The sequence below is a fragment of the Lepus europaeus genome, chromosome 18 (assembly GCF_033115175.1).
Source record: "Lepus europaeus isolate LE1 chromosome 18, mLepTim1.pri, whole genome shotgun sequence".
Classification (NCBI taxonomy): domain Eukaryota; kingdom Metazoa; phylum Chordata; class Mammalia; order Lagomorpha; family Leporidae; genus Lepus; species Lepus europaeus.
The window spans coordinates 61,609,916-61,616,273 of NC_084844.1; the positions used below are offsets into that span (position 1 = coordinate 61,609,916).

Consider the following 6,358-nt stretch of genomic DNA (forward strand, 5'->3'; position numbering starts at 1 on the left):
ACAGTCGCCAAATCCAAAGGGCACTGCTGGTGCAGGTGCCCCTCTGTCCCTTGTAGCTGCCCAGTCACCTCCCAGCCAAGCTCTGAGGCAGTGGGGGCCGAGAGCTGTTCCCTCCACTGGAAGCTCTGGATCACATGCACACACTACAGCCACTGGCCCAACACCTGCCACTGCTGCCACCCGCACTGTGTTCAGGTGCCCCATCTCAGTGAACACCTGCAGGCTTCCGCAGTTGTTGCCCTTTTGCAAAATAGCACCCGCCCTCTCCCAGCCAGACTGCACATTCTGTTTTTGGAGAGACTGATTTGAATCAAACGTCTCCCTCCACTTCCTCTGGGACCACAGGTGACGCCAGCAACCACAGCCCCCATGGCTCTAGTCCAGACCCGTGCCATGCTCTCTCTCCTGCTCTATGCCCACAGATCTGTGCAAACTGGCCTCCCGTCCATCTCTACAGTGTTGCCAGCTCCAGCTCACTGCCGCTGCCACTGCACAGGCTGCACATGTCAGCACTCCCCACACAGGTTCATGCCATTTCACCTCCTCCCCAGGACTTCCTAGGCACTTTTCCTTCCAATTCTCGGCCAGGAATGTGTTTCCTACACTTTGCTCCTCACTGTTTACCCCTACCCCTGCAGAGCAAGCTGCTCCCTAACCCATCTCTATAATGGCTTTTACTTACACCTTGAAACCTAGAATCCTGGGGTTACCTTATTTATAGCTAAGCATTTATTCACTGTCTACTACCATGAGGAAAAAACCATAGTGAGGAACAACAATAATTACAAATCTCCACTAGCTGTTCCACACACTGGCACAATCTGGTAGGATAATCTGAGGAAGGTTTTCAGTTGACAAAAGCAGTCTTGGACAATTCAGTCCTTTCCACTTCATTATACCACTTATCACTTCAGCCCTACGAATTATTCACTTCCTATCCCTACAGGAAACAGGATCTAATAATCCATCAGCAATCTCTTCCAATTCATATAAAATTGCATGTCACCCTTACAGTAAAATGTAATATATCCTAGCTCCTCTTATTGTTTTTCTTCCTCACCCTAGTCTTATTTTCTCTTGACCTGCTGAGAGACCCTGACAATAATACCCCAGCAAACCCCCATATACTCTTTCCCATACTAAACCAGAATATTCGATCCACCTATGCAATCCTATGATCAATCCCAAATAAACTAGGCAGTGCCCTAACCCTAGCAGCCTCAATCCTATTTCTACCCATTATTTGTATCTTCAACTATCAAAACAATGAAGCACAATATCCTTCCCTCTAAGCCAACGCTTATTCTAAATTATACTAGCAAAGCTCTTCACACCCAAGTGAATCAGAGGGCCCCTTCTTTTCAGACAAACAGAAGCGATTATGTAAGTCCTCTAGCTAAAGACAGGAGGAAACCCAGGACCGACCTGAAACTACACAGGGGTAAGGTTGTCTAGGGAAAGAATACCGGGGTGAATAAATTTCAAATCCTACCATGGGGTCATTTCAACTTCTGGGCTTCAACAAACAAAAGGGACTAAAAAGAAGAGCAAGACGGGATGAGGACGAATCATGAATATCGGGAGTAGCAAGGAGTTTCTTCTGAGCAGCTACTGAGAGGCAGGGAGACAAAGACCAAGGAACAGCCCAAGTTGCAGCCAGGAAGTCACAGCTGACTGACGGAGCTAAGGTTTAGTTTATCACATGTCTATGAGAGGACTGTGAAGAATATGACTCTGGACAGGGATTTGTTGTCTGACTCTTAAAACCAAAAATCACAAATGGAGATTTGTTTTCCCATCCACTAACATATGTGAAAACCACTGCGAACAAGACTGGTGAAGAACAATGGTCCCTGTCCTCTGTCATATTTACTTGGCCCAAAAAGTACCACGACTAAAACTATTTCAAGATTTTAAAACATATTTTAAAGGAAAAAAATCAGGCTTATGGAGTCAGGCAAAGTCTTTACAATGTTGCAACTGTCTGCAAAAAGATACTATGTAATATCATTAATTCTTAAAATTTTGGAACTTCCTTAAAAAAATCAGGTTGCTTATTCTACCAATAGAATCCTGACAGTCCTGGAAACATGAATGAAATGGCAGCATAGAAACATGAATGAAAGGTCTAAAGATTTTTAGATGACCATTCTCTTTTTATAAAGCCACACTCACAATGAGAGTGGATTAGGAACCGACTCATGCAGTTAGGGGAATGCGGCGGACCTGAGACAGAATCCGAGGTCCATGGGTGACTGGCACCCAACCATCCATTTGGGGGGTCCCAGTAAAATGTACTGAGTAGGATGACCTTCAGGGAAAACTTAATTAGCTGAGGATGCCGGAAGAACCCTGAGACCAAGCAACGGCCGCGAGCAGGCACGTCCTGGCTGAGCAAGTGAGACTAGAACCATTTTTACAACTCTTGTCCACTAAGTACAACCATAACCCGCGGAAATACCACGGACACACCAAGATAAGAACACTGGAATGTGGTAGGACCCATAGTACAACGGTAGGGCACCTTGTTCCCACCCTACCAACAGGAGGAGACCAACTTGGGGGACCCCCAACTACTGCCACGTAGGTGCTTCCTCCGGGAGCCACCTGACCACACCAGGCACCCTCAGTGTCCACGCCCCGCGGGCACCGCCCGGACCCCGGGGCGGCCGCCCCGCTCCCTCCTCAGAGGCCGAGGCCGCCAGGCGCCATCTCCGCAGGCGCCCTGCCCGGCCGGGGCTGCGCCGAGAGGAGCCACGCGGACGCCGGCACGACGCACGCACGCCCGGGGCCCTCGCTCTCCCTTCCCGGCTCCCGCTCCGGACGGCGTCAGGGCCGACGGCGCCGCTCCGGCCGCGGACACCGGGACTCGCCAGGCCTGAGGAGCCGGGAGGACGGCGCCGCGCGGACGCGGGAAAGCTCTGGGGCCCTGGGCCGCACCTGCGCCCTCACCTGGCGCACGACCGCGGGCCGCCCTTCCTGCCGGCCACACCCGCTGCCGCTCGCTCACTCGCTCGCCGCCCTGTCCGGGGTCGGGGCTGGGGATCCGGACGGCCCTCGGGCTGTAACTGAAAACAGCACCTGAACCGTTGCCCATTAGACAAAACGGCCGTTGCAACGCTAAGTAGCCTATTTATAGACTCACTATTCAAATGACGGCTCAGAGAGGGAGTCGGATTGGATGGAACAAAACAGTGCCAACCAATCAGAAAGCAAAGATCGCGCCTATGCAAATATGGACCATCGCTGGTCTGCTCTGCTGCCCCTTGTGGCCAAGTGCAGAAATGCAGCGCTGAGCCCCTTGCGCCTGCGCCTTGTGGCCACCAGAGTCCTGCTCGCAGGTGCTGGCCCTTCCAGTAGAGTGCTGTGCAGAATCTTGCTGTCAGCATCACTGAGGATGTGCTGCCTTTCAAAGCCCAAGGACACGGGGCCCTAGGCAGTGGCGTCACCCAGATCTTGTTTTAAGAGCCAGTTTTCCGTCCAGCACTGTGATGTGGCAGGTTCGAGTCCCGACTGCTCCACTTCCCATCCAGCTCGCTGCTAATGGCCCGAGAAAAACAGAGGAAGAGATCACAAATATTGGGACCCCTGCCACCCACGTGGGAGACCCAGAAGCTCCTGGCTTCTGTCTGGCCCAGATCAGGGCCATTGCAGCCATTTTGGGAGTGAAGCAGAGGATGGAAGCTATCTCTCCCTCCTTCTCTCTCTCTCTCTCTCTCTCTCTCGCTCTCGCTCTTGCTCTCTCTCTCTCTTCCTTCCTCCCTCCCTCCCACCCTCCCCCCTTTCTGTCTCTGCAACTCTTTTAAATAAATCTTTAGAAAAAAAAAGACACAGTTCCCAACTGAGCCAGAGGCTGGCGGACACCAGGTACAGAACAGTGTTTTGGGCTGGCGCCATGGCTCACAAGGCTAATCCTCCACCTGCGACGCCGGCACCCTGGATTCTATCCCGGTTGGGGTGCCAGATTCTGTCCCGGTTGCCCCTCTTCCAGGCCAGCTCTCTGAATGCAGTGGAAGATGGCCCAAGTGTTTGGGCCCTGCACCCGCATAGGAGACCAGGAGAAGCACTTGCCTCCTGGCTTCAGATCAGCGTGGTGTGCCAGCCGCAGCGGCCATTGAGGGGTGAACCAATGGAAAAGGAAGACCTTTCTCTCTGTCTCTCTCTCTCACTGTCCACTCTGCAAGTCAAATAAATAAATAAAAGAACCTGTTTTGACCTGGTGGTGTTCACAAGAGGGCGAGAGCGAGAGCAGAGGGCTGGAATGAAGAAGGTGGCGCTGCATGAGAGTAGCCCCCTAAAACAAGGTGGCTCCCGCTTGGACAACAGGAGGACCTGGGCCTCTGTGTTGGAGAGAAAATCTGCCAGTGTGGCAGTCAGAGATCGTCAGATCCTCGACGTAGACCCATCATCCCGAGAGGCAGCCACCAGGGACCTCCCACCTGGCTTTGCGAGCTTACCCTGGGGCCCAGGAGACTGCAGGGACAGACAGGGCAGTGTCCAGCACACAAGAAATCACCATGAAGCTGATGGATGAATTCTACTCGCCCGAAATCAAGAGATCGCCATCAAAGAAGGGGGAGCCGGCTGAGGTGTCTGCAAAGACCACGGAGAAGCCTGGGAACAAGGATCTGAGCTGGCTGGAACAGAAGGAGCAGGAGGTTGTCAATGCCTTGCACTGCTTTCAGACCATTGTGGACAAAATGGCCATTGACAAGAAGATCCTGGAGATCCTTCCGGGGTCAGCCAGCAAGGAGCTGGGGGCCATCTTACCCCTGGTGCAGAGCAACCTTTGCGGTCAGCACAGCTCAGCCCTCTCCCCCTGCTATGGCCAAGGGTAACAAAGGCTCACCAACCTCATTCACTGGTCTGATGAAATGATACTGGAAGGCATGAACTCAGAAGATAAAGAGACGGTGACGACTGTGAAGGGGGGTCATCAAGAATGTGCTGGATGGAGTGAAGGAGCTGGTCACACTGACCATGGAGGGACAGGGGTGGCCATCTCCAACAAGCCCAGTGAAGCCCAGTTCCCCAGCTGCCAAACCTGATGGCCAGTCTGAGCTGCCCCTGACAGACCGAGAGATGGAGATTCTGAGCAAGACAAGTGGAGTGCTGCCGTCAGCTGAGCTGCTCCTGGATCCACAAAGAGGTCATGCCCCCAAGTCCCCTTTACCTGGCGTTCAGCTGGTTGATAATCCACAGCCTTGCTACCCAAGACAGTTGGCTCCATCCCCCACCCACATGGCTGTGGTCGCCCCCATGAGCCGAGCCACCAGCGGCTCCAGTTTGCCTGTTGGAATTAATAGGCAGGATTTTGATGTTGACTGTCATGCACAGAGGCGACTTTCAGGAGGCAGCCACTCCTATGGTGGGGGAGTCGCCCGCCTCTCCGCCCCCTACAGCAGCATCGGCAAGCTCAACAAGTCGGATGAGCAGCTGAGCGGGGACAGTGGGCAGTGCTCCCGGAACACAAGCTGTGAAACACTAGATCATTACGATCCCGACTATGATTTCCTCCAGCAAGACCTCTCTAATGCAGACCAGATACCTCAGCAAGTGGCCTGTAACCTTAGCCCATTGCCGGAGTCCTTGGGGGAGTCTGGGCCTCCGTTTCTTGGCCGTCCTTTCCAGCTGCCTCTTGGCAGCTGTCCCCAGATGGAGAGGCAGCAGACCAACACGCCACCCGCCCTGCCAGAGAAGAAGTGCCGGAGCACGGCCTCCCAGACCATGGTCAGCTCCGGCTGCAGGGTGTCCTATGACCCGCACTCCTAGCAGTACCCCCGGGGGCCAGCCTGCCCTCTGCACGCCCTTCGCTGCGATCCTCCCCTTTCAGCAAGTAGCGTCCTTAGCCCCTGAGGAATTTGTGGGTGATTTTGCTGCTCCTGAATCCGCGGGTGACCCAGAAAAACCACTTCCCCTGCCAGAGAAGAAAAACACAGTAAGCGTTTACAGAGCTGATGTCAGCAAATGCGTTTGTAACCTAAAGTAGTGGCACGTTTTCAGTAAGCCTCAGCCCAGAGCCAAATCGGTGGCCTCACTGTTTCAGAACAGACAGGACCACAGATTCATGGCCACTTGGGGGAGCCTAGTTCTGCCATGGGCTGTGGCCGGTGAATGTTGTCAAAGCTCAGTGAGAGCTGGCCTCGCTGTGCAGCCTCTGTGAAACATCCAGTCTCCACAGAGCCCGAGTGCTTCTCCCTTTAGGGGGCAGTCAGCTAACCTTTTGGCCTGCACACACATGGCCCAGGGATGAGCACTGTGGTGTGCAGGCCAGCAGTGCAGTGACACCTGCGGGAAGTCAGATGGACATCTAAGCCCCTCAGAACAGCTTCCCCAGGCTCTCTGGCTGTCCCCCATC

At 53.7% G+C, this 6,358-nt stretch overlaps 1 pseudogene; it reads left to right on the top strand.

The window, feature by feature from the left end:
- The first annotated feature begins 4,517 nt into the window (after positions 1–4,517).
- Positions 4,518–5,989, top strand: LOC133746889 (rap guanine nucleotide exchange factor 1-like; annotated as a pseudogene).
- The last annotated feature ends 369 nt before the right edge of the window (positions 5,990–6,358 follow it).